The sequence below is a fragment of the Hyperolius riggenbachi genome, chromosome 2 (genome assembly GCF_040937935.1).
Source record: "Hyperolius riggenbachi isolate aHypRig1 chromosome 2, aHypRig1.pri, whole genome shotgun sequence".
Classification (NCBI taxonomy): domain Eukaryota; kingdom Metazoa; phylum Chordata; class Amphibia; order Anura; family Hyperoliidae; genus Hyperolius; species Hyperolius riggenbachi.
The window spans coordinates 498998252-499025324 of record NC_090647.1 but is presented as its reverse complement, the minus strand read 5'-3'; positions in this window follow the sequence as shown (position 1 = coordinate 499025324).

Sequence of the window (27073 nt, the reverse complement as noted above, 5' to 3'; positions counted from 1 at the left end):
TAGCATGCACTAGCGGCCAAGGACACTCATCTCCCGGCATGCACTAGCCGCTGCGGACACTCATCTTCCACCATGCAGTAGCGGCCAGGTACACTCGTCTTCCACCAAGCACTAGCTGCTGGGTACACTCATCTCACGGCATGCACTAGCGGCCAAGGACACTCATCTCCCAGCATGCACTATCAGCCAGGGATACTCATTTTCCACCATGCACTAGCGGCCAGGAACACTCGTCTCCCAGCATGCACTAGCGGCTGTGGCCACTCATCTCCCGGCGTGCACCAGCGGTGGGGACACTCATCTCCCAGCATGCACTTTCAGCCAGGGATACTCATTTTCCACCATGCACTAGTGGCCAGGTTCACTCGTCTCCTAGCATGCACTAGTGGCTGGGGTCACTCATCTCCCGGCATGCACTAGCGGTGGGGACACTCATCTCCCGGCATGCACTATTGGCTGGGGACACTCTTCTCCCGGCATGCACTAGCGGCCAGGGACACTCATCTCCCGGCATGACCTAGAGGCTGGGGACACTCATCTCCCGCCATGCACTAGCGGCCGGGAACACTTATCTCCCGGCATGCACTATTGGCTGGGGACACTCTTCTCCCGGCATGCACTAGCGGCCAGGGACACTCATCTCCCGGTATGACCTAGAGGCTGGGGACACTCATCTCCCGTCATGCACTAGCGGCCAGGGAAAATAATCTCCCGCCATGCACTAGCGTCCGGGAACACTCATCTCCCGGCATGCACTAGCGGCCGGGGACACTCATCTCCCGGCATGCACCAGCAGTGGGGACACTCATCTCCCAGCAAGCACTAGCGGCCAGGTACACTCGTCTCCCAGGATGCACTAGCGGCCAGGTACACTCGTCTCCCAGCATGCACTAGCAGCTGGGGTCACTCATCTCCCAGCATGCACTAGCGGCTGAGGACACTCATCTCCCGGCATGAACTATCGGCTGGGGATACTCATCTTCCACCATGCACTAGCGGCTGGGTATACTCATCTTCCACCATGCACTAGCGGCCGGGGACACTCATCTCCCAGCATGCACTATCCTCCAGGGACACTCATCTTCCACCATGCACTAGCGGCCAGGTACACTCGTCTCCCAGCATGCACTAGCGGCCAGGTACACTCGTCTCCCAGCATGCACTAGCAGCTGGGGTCACTCATCTCCCAGCATGCACTATCGGCTGGGGATACTCATCTTCCACCATGCACTAGCGGCTGGGTACACTCATCTTCCACCATGCACTAGTGGCTGGGGACACTCATCTGCCAGCATGCACAAGCGGCCGAGGACACTCATCTCCCGGCATGCACTAGCCGCTGGGGACACTCATCTTCCACCATGCAGTAGCGGCCAGGTACACTCGTCTTCCACCAAGCACTAGCTGCTGGGTACACTCATCTCACGGCATGCACTAGCGGCCAAGGACACTCATCTCCCAGCATGCACTATCAGCCAGGGATACTCATTTTCCACCATGCACTAGCGGCCAGGAACACTTGTCTCCCAGCATGCACTAGCAGCTGTGGCCACTCATCTCCCGGCGTGCACCAGCGGTGGGGACACTCATCTCCCAGCATGCACTATCAGCCAGGGATACTAATTTTCCACCATGCACTAGCGGCCAGGTACACTTGTCTCACAGCATGCACTAGTGGCCGGGGTCACTCATCTCCCGGCATACACTAGTGGTGGGAACACTCATCTCCCGGTATGCACTATTGGCTGGGGACACTCATCTCCTGGCATGCACTAGCAGCCGGGGTCACTCATCCCATCATGCACTAGCGGCCAGGTACACTCGTCTCCCAGCATGCACTAGCGGCTGGGGCCACTCATCTCCCGGCATGCACCAGCGGTGGGGACACTCATCTTCCAGCATGCACTATTAGCCATGGACACTCATCTTCCACCATGCACTAGTGGCCGGGGACACTCATCTCCCGTCATGACCTAGAGGCTGGGGACACTCGTCTCCCAGCATGCACTAGCGGCCAGGTACACTCGTCTCCCAGCATGCACTAGCAGCTGGGGCCACTCATCTCCTGGCATGCACTAGCGGCCGGGGACACTCATCTCGTAGCATGCACTATCCTCCAGGGACACTCATCTTCCACCATGCACTAGCGGCTGGGTATACTCATCTTCCACCATGCACTAGCGGCCGGGGACACTCATCTCCCAGCATGCACTATCCTCCAGGGACACTCATCTTCCACCATGCACTAGCGGCCAGGTACACTCGTCTCCCAGCATGCACTAGCGGCCAGGTACACTCGTCTCCCAGCATGCACTAGCAGCTGGGGTCACTCATCTCCCAGCATGCACTATCGGCTGGGGATACTCATCTTCCACCATGCACTAGCGGCTGGGTATACTCATCTTCCACCATGCACTAGTGGCTGGGGACACTCATCTGCCAGCATGCACAAGCGGCCGAGGACACTCATCTCCCGGCATGCACTAGCCGCTGGGGACACTCATCTTCCACCATGCAGTAGCGGCCAGGTACACTCGTCTTCCACCAAGCACTAGCTGCTGGGTACACTCATCTCACGGCATGCACTAGCGGCCAAGGACACTCATCTCCCAGCATGCACTATCAGCCAGGGATACTCATTTTCCACCATGCACTAGCGGCCAGGAACACTTGTCTCCCAGCATGCACTAGCGGCTGTGGCCACTCATCTCCCGGCGTGCACCAGCGGTGGGGACACTCATCTCCCAGCATGCACTATCAGCCAGGGATACTCATTTTCCACCATGCACTAGCGGCCAGGTACACTTGTCTCCCAGCATGCACTAGTGGCCGGGGTCACTCATCTCCTGGCATACACTAGTGGTGGGAACACTCATCTCCCGGTATGCACTATTGGCTGGGGACACTCATCTCCTGGCATGCACTAGCAGCCGGGGTCACTCATCTCCCGGCATGCACTAGAGGCTGGGGTCACTCATCCCATCATGCACTAGCGGCCAGGTACACTCGTCTCCCAGCATGCACTAGCGGCTGGGGCCACTCATCTCCCGGCATGCACCAGCGGTGGGGACACTCATCTTCCAGCATGCACTATTAGCCATGGACACTCATCTTCCACCATGCACTAGTGGCCGGGGACACTCATCTCCCGTCATGACCTAGAGGCTGGGGACACTCGTCTCCCAGCATGCACTAGCGGCCAGGTACACTCGTCTCCCAGCATGCACTAGCAGCTGGGGCCACTCATCTCCCGGCATGCACTAGCGACCGGGGACACTCATCTCGTAGCATGCACTATCCTCCAGGGACACTCATCTTCCAACATGCACTAGCGGCCAGGTACACTCGTCTTCCACCAAGCACTAGCTGCTGGGTACACTCATCTCACGGCATGCACTAACGGCCAAGGACACTCATCTCCCAGCATGCACTATGAGCCAGGGATACTCATTTTCCACCATGCACTAGCGGACAGGAACACTTGTCTCCCAGCATGCACTAGCGGCTGTGGCCACTCATCTCCCGGCATGCACCAGCGGTGGGGTCACTCATCTCCCGGCATACACTAGTGGTGGGAACACTCATCTCCCGGTATGCACTATTGGCTGGGGACACTCATCTCGTAGCATGCACTATCCTTCAGGGACACTCATCTTCCACCATGCACTAGCGGCCATGTACACTCGTCTCCCGGCATCCACTAGCAACTGGGGTCACTCATCTCCCGGAATGCACTAGCGGCCAGGGACACTCATCTCCCGGCATGACCTAAAGGATGGGGACACTCATCTACCGGCATGCACTAGCGGCCAGGGAAACTCATCTCCCGCCATGCACTAGCGGCCGGGAACACTCATCTTCCGGCATGCACTATTGGCTGGGGACACTCTTCTCCCGGCATGCACTAGCGGCCAGGGACACTCATCTCCCGGTATGACCTAGAGGCTGGGGACACTCATCTACCAGCATGCACTAGCGGCCAGGGAAACTCATCTCCTGCCATGCACTAGCGTCCGGGAACACTCATCTCCCGGCATGCACTAGCGGCCGGGGACACTGATCTCCCGGCACGCACTATCCTCCAGGGACACTCATCTTCCACCATGCACTAGCGGCCAGGAACACTCGTCTCCCAGCATGCACTAGCGGCCAGGTAGACTCATCTCCCAGCATGCACTAGCGGCTGAGGACACTCATCTCCCGGCATGCATTATCGGCTGGGGATACTCATCTTCCACCATGCACTAGCGGCTGGGTATACTCATCTTCCACCATGCACTAGTGGCTGGGGATACTCATCTCCCAGCATGCACTAGCGGCCGGGGGCACTTATCTCCCGGCATGCACTAGAGGCTGGGGACACTCATCTCATCATGCACTAGCGGCCAGGTACACTAGCGGCTGGGGTCACTCATCTCCCGGCATACACTAGTGGTAGGAACACTCATCTCCCGGTATGCACTATTGGCTGGGGACACTCATCTCCTGGCATGCACTAGCGGCCGGGTCACTCATCTCCCGACATGCACTAGAGGCTGGGGACACTCATCTCATCATGCACTAGCGGCCAGGTACACTCGTCTCCCAGCATGCACTAGCGGCTGGGGCCACTCATCTCCCGGCATGCACCAGCGGTGGGGACACTCATCTCCCAGCATGCACTGTCAGCCATGGACACTCATCTTCCACCATGCACTAGTGGCCGGGGACACTCATCTCCCGGCATGCCCTAGAGGCTGGGGACACTCGTCTCCCAGCATGCACTAGTGGCCAGGTACACTCGTCTCCCAGCATGCACTAGCGGCTGGGGCCACTCATCTCCTGGCATGCACTAGCGGCCGGGGACACTCATCTCCCGGCATGCACTAGCGACCGGGGACACTCATCTCGTAGCATGCACTATCCTCCAGGGACACTCATCTTCCACCATGCACTAGCGGCCAGGTACACTCGTCTCCCAGCATGCACTAGCAGCTGGGGTCACTCATCTCCCGGCATGCACTAGCGGTGGGGACACTCATCTCCCGGCATGCACCAGCGGCTAGGGTTACTCATCTTCCACCATGCAGTAGCGGCCAGGTACACTCGTCTTCCACCAAGCACTAGCTGCTGGGTACACTCATCTCATGGCATGCACTAGCGACCAAGGACACTCATCTCCCAGCATGCACTATCAGACAGGGATACTCATTTTCCACCATGCACTAGCGGCCAGGAATACTCGTCTCCCAGCATGCACTAGCGGCTGTGGCCACTCATCTCCCGGCGTGCACCAGCGGCTGGGCCACTCATCTCCCGGCATGCACCAGCGGCCGGGGACACTCATCTCCCGGCATGCACTAGCGGCAGGGGACACTCATCTCCTGGCATGCACTATTAGCCAGGTACAATCATTACCCGGCGTGCACTAGTGGCTGGGTACACTCATCTCCTGGAATTCACTAGTGGCCAGGGACTCTCATGTCCCAGCATGCATTAGCGGTCAGGTATACTCAATACACTAGCAGCCTGGTGCACTCATCTCCCAGCATGCACTAGTAGCCTAAAGCTATGTGCACACACTATATTAAACTTGGCCAAGGCAAGACAATAATGACTGGCTTTGCTAAGAATGTAGCATGTTTTCAGTGGCCCCCAATGCCCTTTGACACATAGTGAGTGATCCAAGTGGCGGTTCAATTCAGCCGAGTGCTGGCCAAGGGGATTGTGCCACTCATCCCGCCTGATCCGTGACACTGCTCAGGCATTGCTCCTTGACACATCCTCCCCTCTGCATAGCAGCAGACGCATTGCTAGCATAAAGGTTACTGACACATTTATACAGCGTCAGCCCAGCACTGTCAGTTAAGGGATCATACCCCAATCACCTTACCTCTGAACAAGGTTTAAAGCAAACCTGAAGCAAAAAAAAAATATTATATAATGAATTGTATGTGTAGTATGGATAATGAATAGAACATTTTCACTTATATACCTTTTTTGTTTTTATAACATTGCATCATACTGTCACAGTTGCAGTCTTAAAACCACACCCGGTCTCTTGGCTGTTTAAATGCTTCAGAAAGCAAGACTGTACTGACCCAAGTTGGGTAGGAGAGTTCAGAGAAACTCTTTTGCATAGTTGACAACTGAAGTTTTTTGATTGTCCGTCTGCAGGAAAGCTGGAAGGACACAGAGGCTGGTCATTGTATACAGAATGTGCCTCTGTGTCCAAATAGGATTTATTAAACCCACCTCAGGTTCTCTTTAACCTCCCTGGCGGTAAGCCCGTGCTGAGCACGGGCTATGCCGCCGGGAGGCACCGCTCAGGCCCCGCTGGGCCGATTTGCATAATTTTTTTTTTTGCTGCACGCAGCTAGCACTTTGCTAGCTGCGTGCAGTGCCCGATCGCCGCCGCTACCTGCCGATCCGCAGCTATACGCGTCGCCGCAGCCGCCCCCCCCCCCCCAGACCCCGTGCGCTGCCTGGCCAATCAGTGCCAGGCAGCGCTGTGGGGTGGATCGGAGTCCCCTTTGACGTCACGACGTCGATGACGTCGGTGACGTCATCCCACCCCGTCGCCATGGTGAAGGGGGAAGCCCTCCAGGAGATCCCATTCTTTGAACGGGATCTCTTGATCTCCGATCGACGCCGCCGATCGGAGGGGCTGGGGGGATGCCGCTGAGCACAGGCCACAACCCAATTCACAACATTTTTTTTCTAGGTGGGCTGAGAATGGAGGTCTGGTTGTTGTTGGACTGAGGGTGTCTGGAGGCCTTACTGGTGGGCTGAATGAGAGGCCAAGCCCTGAAGCTTTGTAGGTTCAGGCCTGTGGTATGCCCTGGGTGGATGGAGTATGGGATTCACTAAGTCATTCACTTGAGAGATAGAGGACAGTTGTTTTTCTAGGGCTGCCTGAGCAATTGGACTCTAAAGGCCAGGAAGCGGGATGGTCCCTTACCAGGGCTGGAACAAGGTCACCTACCGCCAAAGGCGGTCTGTCATATGTTAATCGTACATCAAGGCATACATCAGTCTCCCCCCTCATAATGTATACACACTCTTGAAATAGATAATCACATGAGACTCTTTATACACATACACTGCAGATGCACAGTCCATACACAAACACACACGTACACACCGAGACATGGAAACACACACACTGCAGGTCCACAGTACACACAAACACACTCATACACAGAGAGACACGGAAACACATACACTGCAGATGCACAGTACACACAAACACACTCATACACACAGAGACACGGAAACACACACACTGCAGATGCACAGTACACACAAACACACTCATACACACAGAGACACGGAAACACACACACTGCAGGTCCACAGTGCACACAAACACACTCATACACACAGAGACACGGAAACACACACACTGCAGGTCCACAGTGCACACAAACACACTCATACACACAGAGACACGGAAACACACACACTGCAGGTCCACAGTGCACACAAACACACTCATACACACAGAGACACGGAAACACACACACTGCAGGTCCACAGTGCACACAAACACACTCATACACAGAGAGACACGGAAACACATACACTGCAGATGCACAGTACACACAAACACACTCATACACACAGAGACACGGAAACACACACACTGCACGTCCACAGTACACACAAACACACTCATACACACAGAGACACGGAAACACACACACTGCAGATGCACAGTACACACAAACACACTCATACACAGAGAGACACGGAAACACACACACTGCAGGTCCACAGTGCACACAAACACACTCATACACAGAGAGACACGGAAACACACACACTGCAGATGCACAGTACACACAAACACACTCATACACACAGAGACACAGAAACACATACACTGCAGGTCCACAGTGCACACATAAAACACATGCACAGTACTCATACAAAAACACATAAGTTTCTGCTGACTGTTGATGGAGTGCTGTCCTAGTAGGAAGATGACCAGAGAAGGAAGTGTAAGTTGTTAGTCTTCTACTAGCAGCAGAGCCAGCACATGACTTCTTACCAGAGCCGGATTAAGGCCAAATGGGGCCCTAAGGAAAATGGCAGATCTGGGCCCCCCTTCTCTCAAGCTACCTTATGTTACCCCTGTGCCACCTTTTGTCTCCGTGTCCACTCTTTTCCCCCTGTGCATCCCCTAGTGCCCCTCTGTTCCACCTGTGCTACTCTGTTCCCCCTGTGTCCACACTGTAGTCCCTGTGCCACCTCGTAGCCCCCATGTCCCCTTTGTTCACCTCATCACTCTCCCTCACAAAACACACAGACACTGCCTGACCCACCACAACACACCAACACACCACAACACACAGACACTGCCTGACAAATAACAACACACAGACACACCACAACACACAGACACTACCTGACACAGCACAACACACAGACACTGCCTGACACAGCACAACACACAGAAACTGCCTGACACAGCACAACACACAGACACACCACAACACACAGACACTGCCTGACACAGCACAACACACAGACACACCACAACACACAGACACTGCCTGACAAACCACAACACACAGACACACCACAACACAAAGACACTGCCTGACACAGCACAACACACAGACACTGCCTGACACAGCACAACACACAGAAACTGCCTGACACAGCACAACACACAGACACACCACAACACACAGACACTGCCTGACACAGCACAACACACAGACACTGTCTGACACAGCACAACACACAGACACTGCCTGACACACCACAACACACAGAGCCACCACAACACACAGACACTGCCTGACACACAGCACAACACACAGACACTGCCTGACACAGTACAACACACAGACACTGCCTGACACAGCACAACACACAGACACTGCCTGGCACAGCACAACACACAGACACTGCCTGACACAGCACAACACACGGACACTGCCTGACATAGCACAACACACAGCCACACCACAACACACAGACACTGCCTGACACAGTACAACACACAGACACTGCCTGACACAGCACAACACACAGACACTGCCTGACACAGCACAACACACAGACACTGCCTGACACAGCACAACACACAGACACACCGCAACACACAGACACATCACAACACACAGACACTGCCTGACACACAGCACAACACACAGACACTGCCTGACACAGTACAACACACAGACACTGCCTGACACAGCACAACACACAGACACTGCCTGACACAGCACAACACACGGACACTGCCTGACACAGCACAACACACAGCCACACCACAACACACAGACACTGCCTGACACAGCACAAGACACAGACACTGCCTGACACACTACAACACACAGACACTGCCTGACACAGTACAACACACAGACACTGCCTGACACAGCACAACACACAGACACTGCCTGACACAGCACAACACACAGGCACAGAGCTGGCCTTCGAGTACGCGGGGCCTGGGGCGAGAGTCATATGTGGGGCCTAGAGGCATAAGTGAAGGCCATGTTCCATACCACCACAGTCACGGGCTTGTCCACCTCTAAAGCAGTATGCCTTATTATTGTTTAAAAACTTGTTAAAGGCCTCTAAGCCAACAAATACATGAACAATTACAATACGTAATGTAATCAAACTGTACCTATCCCTAGCTCCCCAGTCAGACTCTACCTATCCCTAGCTCCCCATGAAACCTAGCACCAATCCCCAGCCAGTCTGGAAGCTCCAGCCTGAGTCCCCTCTAGCTCCAGTCCATGCTTGACTAACCTAAATGCCCCTGGGGCCCTAAGGCTGAGGCTCTTCCACGTTACCTTAATCTGACATTTGGCAAGCTTCATGTCAGTGCAGAAATTCATTTAAAAAAATGCAAGCGGCATAGTACAGTAAAGCATGCTGAAGATGAAAACCTAAGCAATAAAAGGGTGGTGGGGGGGGGGGGGGGGGCGTGGTGCAAAATATAAGGTGTGTAAAACAAAATAGGAAAATCGAAATATTTTCAAATGACACACTGCTCAGAACACAAACAGCTAGACTTCTGTAGACCTTTCCTTCACCACCACAAAATTGGGCATGGTATGGAGGGCATGACATACGGGGCCCTCTTCATGTACGGGGCCTGGTCTGCGTGACAGACACTGCCTGACACAGCACAACACACAGCCACACCACAACACACAGACACTGCCTGACACACCACAACACACAGCATTTCACAACACAACACACAGAGTGAGTCAAGAGAAAAGCTTTGTGAAATAACCAAACCATATTAAAAGTCATAACTTAGATTTCTCTACCCTTTTGCAGATGATGACTGGGAGATCCCTAAACCAATAACTGAAGGGGGGAGCACAACTTTAGAAGTTAAAAAAACAAGCAGCTCCGTTATCCATTGCCCTTCCCACCACCAGCAGCAGGACCACAGGAGCCTTGCTGGTATTAGGAGCCAGCAGCTAGTGTACCAGGGAAGGATTACATGCTGATGGGGCCCCTTAGACTCTGACAGGGCCCCAATCAGGTGCTTGGAATGATTAGTGGGATAATCCGGCCTTGCCTAGGAGAAAACTCAGGAGAAAAAGTGAATTGCATATAGGCCAGAACATTTATATCACGCTTTTCACCTGGAGGACTCAAAGCGCCAGAGCTGCAGCCACTAGGGCGCACTTTATAAGCAGCAGCAGTGTTAAGGTGGCAACACACGATACAATAAAATGATCCGATTTTACGTCAATTCGATAAAAACGATCAGATCTCCCGAAAAAAAGCTTTTTTTTTCATTCGACTGAAAAATCCGATTGTATTTCCCGTTTTCTTCGATTGTTATCGATCCGGAATGCCAGATATTTTTCTTCAATCTTTCTAAAGATTGTATGGTGTGTGTTAGATTGTCAATTTATTTATATACACACCCTAGCAATTTTGTCAGAGTTTCCAATCATTTTTATCATAATTGGGGAAAAAGTGAACATACGTGTGTGGTACATTGCTCAGATTTTTGAAATGTTACAATCAGTCAAAAAAATTTATTGCAATTCTTAAATTGAACAGATATTTAAAATAAATACACATAATAAGAGACAGTTTTTCACCAGTAAATGCACATAATAAGAGACAGCTTTTCACCAGTAAATGCACCTAATAAGAGACCGCTTTTCACCAGTAACTGCACATAATAAGAAACCGCTTTTCACCAGTAAATGCACATAATAAGAGACAGCCTTTCAACAGCAAATGCACATAATAAAAGACAGCTTTTCACCAGTAAATGCACATAATAAGAGACAGCTTTTCACCAGTAAATGTACATAATAACAAACAGCCAGTGTCCCCAGTATATGTAGCCAGCCTGGACCCCGTTTAGGTAGTAACAGGGACCCCGTTTAGGTAGTGAGTGACAGGGACCCCGTTTAGGTAGTGAGTGACAAGGACCCCCTTTAGGTAGTGAGTGACAAGGACCCCCTTTAGGTAGTAAGTGACAGGGAACCCTTTAGGTAGTAAGTGACAGGGACCCCTTTAGGTAGTGAGTGACAGGGATCCCTTTAGGTAGTGATAAGGACCCCTTTAGGTAGTAAGTAACAGGGACCCCTTTAGGTAGTGAGTGACAGGGACCCCCTTTAGGTAGTGAGTGACAGGGACCCCCTTTAGGTAGTGAGTGACAGGGAGCCCCATTTAGGTAGTGAGTGACAGGGACCCCGTTTATAGTAGTGAGTGACAGGGACCCCTTTTAGGCAGTGAGTGACAGGGACCCCTCCTCTAGCCGCCGCCTCTCACCCCTAACCTTGCAATGTCAGAACTCAGGATCAACGGGCGACCCGACCAGTAAGAGCGGGCGCCGGACGCACCCGCTCTATATGCGGAAGTGATGTCACTTCCGCATATCATTTCGGTGTGCTAGGTCCTAGTGCCCGCACTATTGGTCGCTGCCTGATCGAGGTCTGACATGGCTAGAGGGAGGGAGGGAGCGGCCAGAGGGGGTGAGCGGCGGCCGGGTGGCGCCTGTCAGAGACAGGCGCCTGGGTGCAATGCACCCACAGCACCCGCCCAGGCGCGGCCCTGTGTCAGCCTACATATCCCTCTCACTTCAGATGCGCTTTAACAATTAGGCCAGTAAAGAGAATAATTACTGGCATAGATGTTCTAGTTTGCACAAATAGTAAGTGCAGCAGTGCCACCTGCAGGCTGTGACTAATTCTGCACGGTTAAGAATAGAGAAAGGAAAGACAAGACACAGAGGCCCATATGCAATTCACTTTTTCACCCGAGTTTTCTCCTAGGAGATATTTATTAACTTGCCAATAAAATGCCTTTTAAACCACCAGAAAGCAAGAAACGACTGAAAATAATTTTTATAGTACTTTTCTACCTACTTTTTTTGGTACTTTTTTAGGTAAAAAGTGTTGAAAAGTTATTTTAAATGGAAGATGAAAACTTATCTCCTAGGAGAAAACTCAGGAGAAAAAGAAAATTGCATATAGGCCAGAACATTTATATCACGCTTTTCACCTGGAGGACTCAAAGTGCCAGAGCTGCAGCCACTAGGGCGCACTTTATAAGCAGCAGCAGTGTTAAGGTGGCAACACACGATACAATAAAATGATCCGATTTTATGTCAATTCGATGAAAACGATCAGATCTCCCGAAAAAAAGCTTTTTTTTTTCATTCGACTGAATATCCGGAATGCCAGATATTTTTCTTCAATCTTTCTAAAGATTGTATGGTGTGTGTTAGATTGTCAATTTATTTATATACACACCCTAGCAATTTTGTCAGAGTTTCCAATCATTTTTATCATAATTGGGGAAAAATTGAACATACGTGTGTGGTACATTGGTCAGATTTTTGAAATGTTACAATCAGTCAAAAAAATGTATTGCAATTCTTAAATTGAACAGGTATTTAAAATAAATACACATAATAAGAGACAGCTTTTCACCAGTAAATGCACATAATAAGAGACAGCTTTTCACCAGTAAATGCAAATAATAAGAGACCGCTTTTCACCAGTAACTGCACATAATAAGAGACCGCTTTTCACCAGTAACTGCACATAATAAGAAACCGCTTTTCACCAGTAAATGCACATAAAAAGAGACAGCCTTTCAACAGCAAATGCACATAATAAAAGACAGCTTTTAACCAGTAAATGCACATAATAAAAGACAGCTTTTCACCGGTAAATGCACATAATAAGAGACAGCTTTTAACCAGTAAATGTACATAATGACAAACAGCCAGTGTCCCCAGTATATGTAGCCAGCCTGGACCCCGTTTAGGTAGTGAGTGACAGGGACCCCCTTTAGGTAGTGAGTGACAGGGACCCCCTTTAGGTAGTGAGTGACAGGGACCCCCTTTAGGTAGTGAGTGACAGTGACCCCTTTAGGTAGTGAGTGACAGGGACCCCTTTAGGTAGTGACAAGGACCCCTTTAGGTAGTGAGTGACAGGGACCCCCTTTAGGTAGTGAATGACAGGGACCCCCTTTAGGTAGTGAGCGATAGGGAGCCCCGTTTAGGTAGTGAGTGACAGGGACCCCGTTTAGGTAGTGAGTGACAGGGACCCCCTTTAGGCACTGAGTGACAGGGACCCCGTTTAGGTAGTGAGTGACAGGGAGCCCTGTTTAGGTAGTGAGTGACAGGGACCCCTTTAGGTAGTGAGTGACAGGGACCCCGTTTAGGTAGTGAGTGACAGGAACCCCCTTTAGGCAGTGAGTGACAGGTACCCCTCCTCTTGCCGCCGCCGCTCCCCCCTCACCTTGCAGTGTCAGACCTCAGGATCAGCGGGCGACCCGACCAGTAAGAGTGGGCGCCGGACTCACCCGCTCTATATGCGGAAGTGATGTCACTTCCGCATATCATTTCGGTGTGCTAGGTCCTAGTGCCCGCACTATTGGTCGCTGCCTGATCGAGGTCTGACGCAGCTAGAGGGAGAGAGGGAGCGGCAGCTAGAGGGGGTGAGCGGCGGCCAGAGGGGGTGAGTGGTGGCCGGGCGGCGCCTGTCAGAGACAGGCGCCTGGGTGCAATGCTCCCACAGCACCCACCCAGGCGCGGCCCTGTGTCAGCCTACATATCCCTCTCACTTCAGATGCACTTTAACAATTAGGCCAGTAATGAGAATAATTACTGGCATAGATGTTCTAGTTTGCACAAATAGTAAGTGCAGCAGTGCCCCCTGCAGGCTGTGACTAATTCTGCACGGTTCAGAATAGAGAGAGGAAAGACAAGACACAGAGGCCCATATGCAATTCACTTTTTCACCTGAGTTTTCTCCTAGGAGATATTTATAAACTTGTCAATAAAATGTCTTTTAAGCCTCCAGCAAGCAAGAAAATACTCAAAATAATTTAGATAGTACTTTCCCACTAACATTTTGGTAGTTTTTTAGTTGAAAAGTGCTGGAAAGTTATTTTAAATCGAAGATGAAAAATTATCCCCTAGGAGAAAACTCCGGTGAAAAAGCGAATTGCATATAGGCCAGAACATTTATATCACGCTTTTCACCTGGAGGACTCAAAGCGCCAGAGCTGCAGCCACTAGGGCGCACTTTATAAGCAGCAGCAGTGTTAAGGTGGCAACACACGATACAATAAAATGATCCGATTTTACGTCAATTCGATAAAAACGATCAGATCTCCCAAAAAAAAGCTTTTTTTTTCATTCGACTTAAAAATCCGATTGGATTTCCCGTTTTCTTTGATTTTTATCGATCCGGAATGCCAGATATTTTTCTTCAATCTTTCTAAAGATTGTATGGTGTGTGTTAGATTGTCAATTTATTAATATACACACCCTAGCAATTCTGTCAGAGTTTCCAATCATTTTTATCATAATTGGGGAAAAATTGAACATACGTGTGTGGTACATTGGTCAGATTTTTGAAATGTTACAATCAGTCAAAAAAATGTATTGCAATTCTTAAATTGAACAGATATTTAAAATAAATACACATAATAAGAGACAGCTTTTCACCAGTAAATGCACATAATAAGAGACCGCTTTTCACCAGTAGTGATGGGCCGAACCTCCGATTTAAGGTTCGCGAACCTTGTTCGCGAACTGCCGCGAAAGGTTCGGTTCGCAGGAACTTCCGCGAACCGCAATAGACTTCATTGGGGAGGCGAACTTTGAAAACTAGAAACATTTCTGCTGGCCAGAAAAGTGATGGAAAAGATGTTTCAAGGTGTCTAACGCCTGAGATCTTTCAGTGACTACAAGAGGGGAATTTTTTTTTCAAAAATACCTTATAGTTTTTGAGAAAATCAATTTCAAAGTAACTCCTTCTGACCGTGGGAAAATTAAGCACCCGCCGACTTTAGCAGTTAATAGCAATGCCGCTTTAAAAGCTAGAAACACCAAACTTGCAGAAAATGTTAAGGAGAACAGTGGAAATAAGAGGAAATTTTTTTTTTCAAAAAGGCCTTATAGTTTTTGAGGAAAATCAATTTTAAAGTTTCAATGTAAATTTTCCTTCTGACCGTGGGAAAATATACCCCCGCCAACTTTAATGGTTAATTGCAAAGCCCCTTTAAAAGCTAGCAACACCAAAATTACTGGGGATGTTAAGAAGAACAGTGGGAACAAGAGGAATTTTTTTTTTTCAAAAAGACCTTATAGTTTTTGAGAAAATCAATTTTAAATAAAAAAAAAAAGAGTCGATTCATAAAAAAAGAACCGATTAATTAAAAAGATCCGGCTCATTCATGAGCCGTTAGAATAGCAGAGAATGCGTCCTCGGAAGGACGTGAAGCTGCTGGCTCCCGCTGCTGGCTCTCCCCACCTGCCTGCACCTGTCAACCCCCACCTAGGCTGGCACCCAGCGCACCCATTGGTGCACTGGGTGCCAGCCTAGGTGGGGGTTGACAGGTGCAGGCAGGCAGGTGGGGAGAGACAGCGGGAGCTAGCAGCTATGCATCCAAAAGGACTTTTAGATGCATTCTCTGCTATGTGGGTGGGGGGCTTCGGAGATCTTCAATCAACTTAATAGAAGATCGCAACATAAGAGGATACAGTTCGTTGGATCATTTACCGAGGATATTGCCGTGGGAATTTTTTTTAAAAAGGTACAGGTAAGTATTTCTGGTTAATTAAGAAAAGGACTTTTTTCGTGGTTGTGTTTTTATTTCATTTAACCCTTTGTGAAAATGGGTAAGGGGTACTTTGTACCTCTATACTCATTTCTCCTGGGAGGGGGTGGGCATCTGGGGTCCCCTTCTTAAAGGGGACTCCCAGATGCCACCATGAACCCCCCCCAGGTAGTCGTCGCCCCCATCTCCTCCTGGGGCACCGGAGGTGGGGAAGAGCCCCTTGTCCATGGATTGGGGGGGGGGAAGGAGAAGGCTTGGCTGCCCTTCCCCCCCAGAGCCCCCCATACCATGGACCATGCGGGCTGGTATAGCTCAGGGTGCGAAGCCCCAGTCGGCCGGGGCTCCACATTCTGGTTATCCCAGCCTGCATGGGGGACAAGGGGTTACAGAGGCTCGGGAGGGGGGACCCCACGTCATTTTTTTTCATTTATTTCCCACACTCAGCACATAAAATTAATAATAAAATATATATATATATATATATATATATGTATATATATATATGTGTATATATATATATATATATATATATATATATATATATATATATATGTACACATATATATGTATATATATATATATGTGTGTGTGTGTGTGTGTGTGTGTGTGTGTGTGTGTGTGTGTGTTTGTGTGTGTGTGTGTGTGTGTGTGTGTGTGTGTGTGTGTGTGTGTGTGTGTATATATATATATTTTTTTTTTAAAGGACTTAACAAGGCCACAAGTATGAAAAAAGTTCAATACTATTTCGTAATCCAGATACATGGAGGACGCCATCTGATCATTCCGCCATGGCACCCGCAGTAATACCGTCCCGGTCGGGTCCCGACCCCTCCAAACGGGTCGGGTTCTCATTCCCCCCTCAATATGGCCGCCACAGATTGCCGCGGCTGTGCAGTCCGCATAGATGCCATTGCGGCTGCGCAGCTCTAGGTCTTCCTCCCGATGCGTCCGATGTATGCACGCATATTGATGACGCGGCAGGAGGAGGCCCTAGAGCTGCGCAGGTGCAATCACGTCTGTGCGGACTGCGCAGCCGCGGCAATCTGTGGTGGCCATATTGAGTGGGGAATGAGAACCCGACCTGTTCGGAGGGGTCGGGAGTCGGGACCCGACCGGGGCCGGTATTACTGCGGGAGCCATGGGGGAATGAATGGGAGGGCGCGGATGGCGTCCTCCATGGATCTGGATTATGAAAAGGTATTTAACTTTTTTCACATTTGTGGCCTCGGAAGTCCTTTAAATATTGTTTCCTGCTATATTTTTAACATATCCTGCAAATTTGGTGTTGCTAGGATGTAAGGGGCCTTTGCTATTAACTGCTAAAGTCGGCGGGTGATGATAACCAACCAGAATTATAGGGGTGCAAAAGTGCTGAATTCTGCCATAGGCTTCACTTAGGCTCCCTATTTCACTTTCAAAAATCTCAAATCTTTTCAAAGGGTAATTGCTCAGCAGTGGCAAATTTTCTAGCATTGTAGGAACTGTTAGGGGGATCATAACTGGTGAGTTTCGGGCCCCTAGGCCGAAGAGGTCATATCCTAGGGTCACAAAAACCTGTTTATTTGGGCAATTTCAATGCTAGTGATTCTGACGTACATAAATCGCAGCCATGGCCGTTAGCAACGTCTGAATTTCACGAAATGTCTCATGCAGGTAGAAGACATATTGTTAGACTTGGATTCCAAAGATGGGGTCCCTACATCTCTGCAAACCAGAGTTACAGGGGTGCAAAAGTAGTAAAATCCCCCATAGGCTTTCATTGGCTCCCTATTTCACTTTCCAAAATCTCACATCTTTTCAAAGGGCAATTGCTCAGCAGGGGCAAATTTTCTAGCATTGTAGGAACTGTTAGGGGGATCATAACTGGTGAGTTTCGGGCCCCTAGGCCGAAGAGGTCATAGCCTAGGGTCACAAAAACCTGTTTATTTGGGCAATTTCAATGGTAGTGTGTAACGATCGGTGTAACACAGAGAGGATCTGATTACCGGTGATCTGCAGTATCACCGAGAATGCAGATATACACCCGATTATTGATGATCTGCAGTATCACCGATAATCAGATATATCTCTAACCTCTGGACACCTGAGTGATGAGAGTGTTTTGGTGCGTATAACTGCGTGACGCGTACCCTCGTATGCGTCATCACGTAGAGGAAGTGAGGTCAGAGAAAGGGCGGAAGTACCACAAGGGTACTACCGCTGAACCGCCCACTGCCCGGCCTCAACGCGTCCTACTCGGACTCCTCCTTCTCACTCACACCACTGCCAGCCAGCCACTGCAGCAGCCACCACCGGTACTATTTAACTTTACGCAAACTTTTTTATGGGGAAGCGGGCAGAGGGGGGAGCGCTAGCGGAGGGGGTGGGGGGAATTTCTGCCCCCCCCCGCGATCGGGGCATGCTCCCCCCTTATGCCTGCGACCCCATAGGGCCCCCAAAAGCGGCATGTTAGGGGGAGTTCGGGGTTCGGCCCGAACATGCCGAACATCTAGCCCATGTTCGGCGAACGGACCCAAACCCGAACATCCAGGTGTTCGCCCAACACTACTGGGAAGTTATTTTAAATGAAAGATGAAAAATGATCTCCTAGGAGAAAACTCCGGTGAAAAAATGAATTCCATATGGGCCAGAACATTTATATCACACTTTTCACCTGGTGGACTCAAAGCGCCAGAGCTGCAGCCACTAGGGCGCATTTTATAAACAGTAGTAGTGTTAAGGTGGGAACACACGATACAATAAAATGATCCGATTTTACGGCAATTCGATAAAAACGATCAGATCTCCCGAAGAAAATTGAAAGCTTTTTTTTTGGCCACCTTTAGGGAGACTTGCCCAAGGTCTCCTACTGAATAGGTGCTGGCTTACTGAACAGGAAGAGCCGAGTTTTAAAACCTGGTTGCCTGTGTCAGAGGCAGAGCCCTTAACCATTACACCATCCAGCCACTGCAAAAGAATCCTCAGTATAAAGCATCACTCAATTGCTGTGTAAAGAATATAACAAATGTATCAATCTATAATAATAAAAGTCACAATTCATGATCACCATTCATTAAAAATTCCCTATAAAACTCACTGCTATAGCTCAAATAACGTCTTTGTATAAGTACCCTGTAGTATGTATAATCAATCATTTATCATTGGAGGTTCAACTTATGAACAGGGCCGGATTTAGGCCAATGCCCCCTAGGCCATGGCCTAGGGCACCACAGGAGCGAGGACACCAAAGCAGCAGGCTAAACTGGTGCAGCATTTGCAAGCTTCCAAATAGAGATGTAGCGAACTGTTCGCCGGCGAACGGTTCCAGGCGAACTTTGGGGGTTCGCGTTCGCCTGCAGCAGGCAAACTTTTGCTGAAGTTCGATTCGCCCCATAATGCTCTATTGAGCAAAACTTTGAACCTCTACATCACTGTCAGCAGGCACATTATTGCCAAACACACTGGTCTCACTGCTGTAAGCCCACCCACCCTCTCTCTTCCAAGCAAGGTCCTTATACCATTTGACTCAGTTGTCTGCCTACACTAATTCGTTACGGGACAGCTGCTACACACTCTGCTAGGGAGATTTTAATTAGCCTCTTGTGGGTCTCCTCCCACCTCCCTCCTACCGGAGGGAGGAGGGTCTCATCTGCCAGGGAATTATACTATTTCAAAAACCAGTTTACATCATACCATAGCTGGGAATCGAACCCAGCTCTCACTGTGCCACAGCCCCTGAACAAGCATGCAGATCAGGTGCTCTGACTGAAGTCAAACTGGATTAGCTGCATGCTTGTTTCAGGGTGTGATTCAGCCACTATTGCAGTCACAAAGATCAGCTGGACTGCCAGGCAACTGGTATTGTTTACAGGAAACATCCATATCACTCTCAGTTAAGGTTCCCTTTAAGCAACCTAATGTTTCTATTGCATTGAGCATACATGGTAAATTTTAGGCCAGCTTCAGTTACTACTGTTGTGGTACAGTGGTTAGTGTGCTTGCCCACCACACAGTGAGACCCAGGTTCAAATCCCAGCCAATGTGAGTTGGCTTTTATGCTACAAATCCTTAAAGGGAACCTAAACGGAGAAGGATATGGATTTTTCCTTTTAAAATAATACCAGTTGCCTGAATCGCCTGCTGATCCTGTGTCTCTAATACTATTAGCCACAGCCCCTGAACAAGCATGCAGATCAGGTGCTCTGACTGAAGTCAGACTGGATTAGCTGCATGCTTGTTTCAGGGTGTGATTCAGCCACTATTGCAGTCACAAAGATCAGCTGGACTGCCAGGCAACTGGTATTGCTTACAGGAAACATCCATATCACTCTCAGTTAAGGTTCCCTTTAAGCAACCTAATGTTTTTATTGCATTGAGCATACATGGTAAATTTTAGGCCAGCTTCAGTTACTACTGTTGTGGTACATTGGTTAGTGTGCTTGCCCACCACACAGTGAGATCTGGGTTTGAATCCCAGCAATGGTATGATGTAAACTGGTTTTTGAAATAGTATAATTCCCTGGCAGATGAGACCCTCCTCCCTCCGGTAGGAGGGAATAGGTGGGAGGAGGGAGTTGGGAGGGGACCCACAAGAGGCTAATTAAAATCTCCCTAGCAGAGTGTGTAGCAGCTGTCCCATAACTAATTAGTGTAGGCAGACAACTGAGTCAAATGGTATAAGGACCTTGCTAGGAGTAGAGTTGGGCCGAACCTCCGATTTTAGGTTCGCGAACCTGGTTCGCGAACTTCCGCGGAAGGTTCGGTTCGCGTTAAAGTTCGCGAACCGCAATAGACTTCAATGGGGATGCGAACTTTGAAAAAAAAAATAATTATGCTGGCCACTAAAGTGGTGGAAAAGATGTTTCAAGGGGTCTAACACCTGGAGGGGGGCATGGCGGAGTGGGATACATGCCAAAAGTCCCTGGGAAAAATCTGGATTTGACGCAAAGCAGCGTTTTAAGGGCAGAAATCACATTGAATGCTAAATGACAGGCCTAAAGTGCTTTCAAACATCTTGCATGTGTATACATCAATCAGGTAGTGTAATTAAGGTACTGCTTCACACTGACACACCAAACTCACCGTGTAACGCAGCGCAAACAGCTGTTTGTGTAGTGACGGCCGTGCTGGACTGGTGCGCACCATGGCGAGAGTGCAGGTTTTGGTGGCTTTACAGCCCATATGGTCGCCTGGCTGATGTAGCTGAATGACAGAACAGTGACTGTCCAGCTGATCAAATTTGGTCTGACCACAATGAGGCAACGACCTTATTATCGTGGGTGTGCCCCCCGAGACACTCATCTAGGCGCCGGTCATTGCTTCATTGTGATACGCAAGCCCCTTCACCACGGCAAGGTAATGATCACGAAGGGGAATGGGCGCATGTACATGCCTTTTCTTTTGTTGTTGCAGCTGCCCGCAGTGCAGCCAGAAAAATTAGGCAGTCATGTACACGCACCAGAAAAATTATTACAGCGGCCGCTGCTAGCAGCGGCCTAAAAAATTCAGCAATCCGCCTGGAGTCCCGGACCCTGTTGGTGGTGGCGGAGAAGGTAGTCAAGCGGCCTGCAGGCAGACATGCTGTGTGGAGGGACTGGGAGCGACTTAGTCTTCTTGGGGCAGGCCAGGCAGCCAGTCACACGGCGTGCAGGCAGAGATGCTGTGTGTGCGGGGACTGACTTAGTCTTGGGGCGGGCAGCAGCCCTCCGGGATCCATGCCTCATTCATTTTGATAAAGGTGAGGTACTTAACACTTTTGTGACTTAGGCGACTTCTCTTCTCTGTGACAATGCCTCCAGCTGCGCTGAAGGTCCTTTCTGACAGGACGCTTGCGGCAGGGCAGGAGAGAAGTTGGATGGCAAATTGGGACAGCTCTGGCCACAGGTCAAGCCTGCGCACCCAGTAGTTCAAGGGTTCCTCATCGCTGTTCACAGCAGTGTCTACATCCACACTTAAGGCCAGGTAGTCGGCTACCTGCCGTTCCAGGCGTTGGTGGAGGGTGGATCCGGAAGGGCTACGGCGAGGCGTTGGACTAAAGAACGTCCGCATGTCCGACATCACCATGAGATCGCTGGAGCGTCCTGTCTTTGACTGCGTGGACACGGGAGGAGGATTAGTGGCAGTGGTACCTTGCTGGCGTTGTGCCGTCACATCACCCTTAAAGGCATTGTAAAGCATAGTTGACAGCTGGTTCTGCATGTGCTGCATCCTTTCCACCTTCCGGTGAGTTGGTAACAGGTCCGCCACTTTGTGCCTGTACCGAGGGTCTAGTAGTGTGGCCACCCAGTACAGCTCATTCCCCTTGAGGTTTTTTATACGGGGGTCCCTCAACAGGCAGGACAGCATAAAAGACGACATCTGCACAAAGTCGGATCCAGTACCCTCCATCTCCTCTTGCTCTTCCTCAGTGACGTCAGGTAAGTCAACCTCCTCCCACCAGCCGCGAACAATACCACGGGAAGGTTGAGCAGCACAAGCCCCTTGCGATGCCTGCTGAGGTTGTTCTCCTGCCGCTGTCCCCTCCTCCTCCTGCTCCTCCTCCCTCAAAGAAACACCTTGCTCATCATCCTCTGAGTCTGACTCGTCTTCTGCACACGACTTCTCTTCTTCCTCCTCCTCCCCCCTCTGTGCTGCCGCAGGTGTTGAGGAAACAGCTGGGTCTGATGAAAATTGGTCCCATGCCTGTTCCTGCCGTAACGGTTCCTGGTCACGCTCATTCACAGCTTCATCCGCCACTCTACGCACAGCACGCTCCAAGAAGTAAGCGTAGGGAATTAAGTCGCTGATGGTGCCCTCACTGCGGCTCACCAGGTTGGTCACCTCCTCAAACGGCCGCATGAGCCTGCATGCATTTTCCATCAGTGTCCAGTTGTCGGGCCAGAACATCCCCATCTTCCCAGACTGTCTCATTCTACTGTAGTTGTAGAGGTAGTGGGTCACGGCTTTCTTCTGTTCTAGCAGGCGGGAGAACATGAGCAGGGTCGAGTTCCAGCGAGTCGGGCTATCGCAAATGAGGCGTCACACCGGCATGTTGTTTTTGCGCTGAATTTCCGCAAAGCGTGCCATGGCTGTGTAAGACCGCCTCAAATGCCCACAGAACTTCCTGGCCTGCTTCAGGACATTCGCTAAGCCAGGGTACTTTGCCACAAATCTTTGAACCACTAGATTCATGACATGTGCCATGCAGGGTATGTGTGTCAGCTTCCCCATATGCAAAGCGGCAAGCAGATTGCTGCCGTTGTCGCACACCACGTTGCCTATCTCCAGGTGGTGCGGGGTCAGCCACTCATCCACCTGTTTCTTAAGAGCAGCCAGGAGAGCTGCTCCAGTGTGACTCTCCGCTTTGAGACAAGACATGTCTAAGATGGCGTGACAGCGTCGTACCTGGCATGCAGCATAGGCCCTGCGGAGCTGGGGCTGTGTAGCTGGAGAGGAGAACTGCCACTCAGCCAAGGAGGAGGAGGACAGCGAAGAGCATGTAGCAGGAGGAGAGGAGGTGGCAGGAGGCCTGCCTGCAAGCCGTGGAGGTGTCACAATTTGGTCCGCTGCGCCCTGCTTGCCATCGTTCACCACCAGGTTCACCCAATGGGCTGTGTAGGTAATGTAGCGGCCCTGCCCGTGCTTGGCAGACCAGGCATCCGTGGTCAGGTGTACCCTTGACCCAACGCTCTTCGCAAGAGATGACACCACTTGCCTCTCAACTTCACGGTGCAGTTGGGGTATGGCCTTTCTCGAAAAATAAGTGCGGCCTGGCATCTTCCACTGCGGTGTTCCGATGGCCACAAATTTACGGAAGGCCTCAGAGTCCACCAGCCGGTATGGTAACAGCTGCCGAGCTATCAGTTCCGCCACGCCAGCTGTCAGACGCCGGGCAAGGGGGTGACTGGCCGAAATTGGCTTCTTCTGCTCAAACATTTCCTTCACGGACACCTGACTGCTGCTGTGGGCAGAGGAGCAGGAACCACTCAAGGGCAGAGGCGGAGTGGAGGAGGGTGCCTGTGAAGGTGGAAGGGAGAAAGTGGCAGAAGCAGATAATGCACCTGATGGAGGAGGAAGAGGAGAAGGAGGGTGGCTTTGCTTTTGTGTGCTGCTGCTGCTTTTGCTCAGGTGGCCATCCCATTGCTGTTTGTGCCTTTTCTCCAGGTGCCTTCGTAAGGCACTTGTCCCTACGTGAGTGTTGGCCTTTCCACGGCTCAATTTTTGTTGGCAGAGCGAACAGATGGCTTTGGTCCGATCTGAGGCACACACATTAAAAAATTTCCACACCGCTGAGCCACCCTGGGATGTGGGCACTATGGGGACCTCAGCAGCTGATGCTGAAGGGCAAGTTGGCTGGCTGTACATAGGTGGCGATACATGGTGCCGGACTCTGCCACCAGCTGTTTCTGACGAAGAGCTGCCCCAGCTTCTTTCAGCAACTTCTCTCCTCCTACTACTCTCTGACTCCCCCTCTGAACTGTCCCCCTCTTCATCTCCTCTATTGGGAACATACAGAGGATCCCTATTACCGTCATCATCGTAGTCATCCTGCCCAGCTTCGCTTGCCTCAGACAAATCCAAACTTGCACCATCAGTAGGTCCTTCATCCTCCTGACACGTTACATCCATAGTGTTGCCGCGTAACTCAGACATATGAGCTGGTGAAAATTCATCTGGCTGTAACAACAATGGCTGTGCATCAGTGATTTTTAACACTAAATAATTCTTGCGAAGTGTCAAATGCAGCGGAAGTGGTGCTAGTAGTAGCGCTGGTGGCTGAGCAAGATGAGGTGTTCTGTGTCGCTAAATACTCAACCACGTCCTGACAATCTTGGGAGGTGATGGGACGTGCCTTCTTCCGAGCACTGTACTGTGGGCCAGGTCCACACGAAATTACATTTACACGACCTCGCGCAGACCTGCCGGGTGGCCTTCCTCTGGCTCTGGCACTACCTCTTCCTCTACCTGTTTTGTCCATATCGGGTATGCACGGAGTGGTATATCACACTGCGTGCACTCACGTAGGTAGGTGGGTTCACTTAACTGCACAGGTATGCGCACTGATGCGGTGGGTTCACTAAACAGAACAGGTATACAGTGGCGGGTTCACAGAACAGGTATGCAGTGGCAGGTTCACTGAACACAACAGGTATGCAGTGGCGGGTTCACTGAACAGGTATACAGTGGCGGGTCCACTGAACAGAACAGGTATGCAGTGGCGGGTTCACTAAACAGAACAGGTATACAGTGGCGGGTTCACTAAACAGAACAGGTATACAGTGGCGGGTTCACAGAACAGGTATGCAGTGGCAGGTTCACTGAACACAACAGGTATGCAGTGGCGGGTTCACTGAACAGGTATACAGTGGCGGGTCCACTGAACAGAACAGGTATGCAGTGGCGGGTTCACTAAACAGAACAGGTATACAGTGGCGGGTTCGCTAAACAGAACAGGTATACAGTGGCGGGTCCACTGAACAGAACAGGTATACAGTGGCGGGTTCACTAAACAGAACAGGTATACAGTGGCGGGTTCACTAAACAGAACAGGTATACAGTGGCGGGTTCACAGAACAGGTATGCAGTGGCAGGTTCACTGAACACAACAGGTATGCAGTGGCGGGTTCACTGAACAGGTATACAGTGGCGGGTCCACTGAACAGAACAGGTATGCAGTGGCGGGTTCACTAAACAGAACAGGTATACAGTGGCGGGTTCACTAAACAGAACAGGTATACAGTGGCGGGTTCACTAAACAGAACAGGTATACAGTGGCGGGTCCACTGAACAGAACAGGTATGCAGTGGCGGGTTCACTAAACAGAACAGGTATACAGTGGCGGGTTCACTAAACAGAACAGGTATACAGTGGCGGGTTCACTAAACAGAACAGGTATACAGTGGCGGGTTCACTAAACAGAACAGGTATACAGTGGCGGGTTCACAGAACAGGTATGCAGTGGCAGGTTCACTGAACACAACAGGTATGCAGTGGCGGGTTCACTGAACAGGTATACAGTGGCGGGTCCACTGAACAGAACAGGTATGCAGTGGCGGGTTCACTAAACAGAACAGGTATACAGTGGCGGGTTCACTAAACAGAACAGGTATACAGTGGCGGGTTCACTAAACAGAACAGGTATACAGTGGCGGGTCCACTGAACAGAACAGGTATGCAGTGGCGGGTTCACTAAACAGAACAGGTATACAGTGGCGGGTTCACTAAACAGAACAGGTATACAGTGGCGGGTTCACTAAACAGAACAGGTATACAGTGGCGGGTCCACTGAACAGAACAGGTATACAGTGGCGGGTTCACTAAACAGAACAGGTATACAGTGGCGGGTTCACTAAACAGAACAGGTATACAGTGGCGGGTTCACAGAACAGGTATGCAGTGGCAGGTTCACTGAACACAACAGGTATGCAGTGGCGGGTTCACTGAACAGGTATACAGTGGCGGGTCCACTGAACAGAACAGGTATGCAGTGGCGGGTTCACTAAACAGAACAGGTATACAGTGGCGGGTTCACTAAACAGAACAGGTATACAGTGGCGGGTTCACTAAACAGAACAGGTATACAGTGGCGGGTCCACTGAACAGAACAGGTATGCAGTGGCGGGTTCACTAAACAGAACAGGTATACAGTGGCGGGTTCACTAAACAGAACAGGTATACAGTGGCGGGTTCACTAAACAGAACAGGTATACAGTGGCGGGTTCACTAAACAGAACAGGTATACAGTGGCGGGTTCACAGAACAGGTATGCAGTGGCAGGTTCACTGAACACAACAGGTATGCAGTGGCGGGTTCACTGAACAGGTATACAGTGGCGGGTCCACTGAACAGAACAGGTATGCAGTGGCGGGTTCACTAAACAGAACAGGTATACAGTGGCGGGTTCACTAAACAGAACAGGTATACAGTGGCGGGTTCACTAAACAGAACAGGTATACAGTGGCGGGTTCACAGAACAGGTATGCAGTGGCAGGTTCACTGAACACAACAGGTATGCAGTGGCGGGTTCACTGAACAGGTATACAGTGGCGGG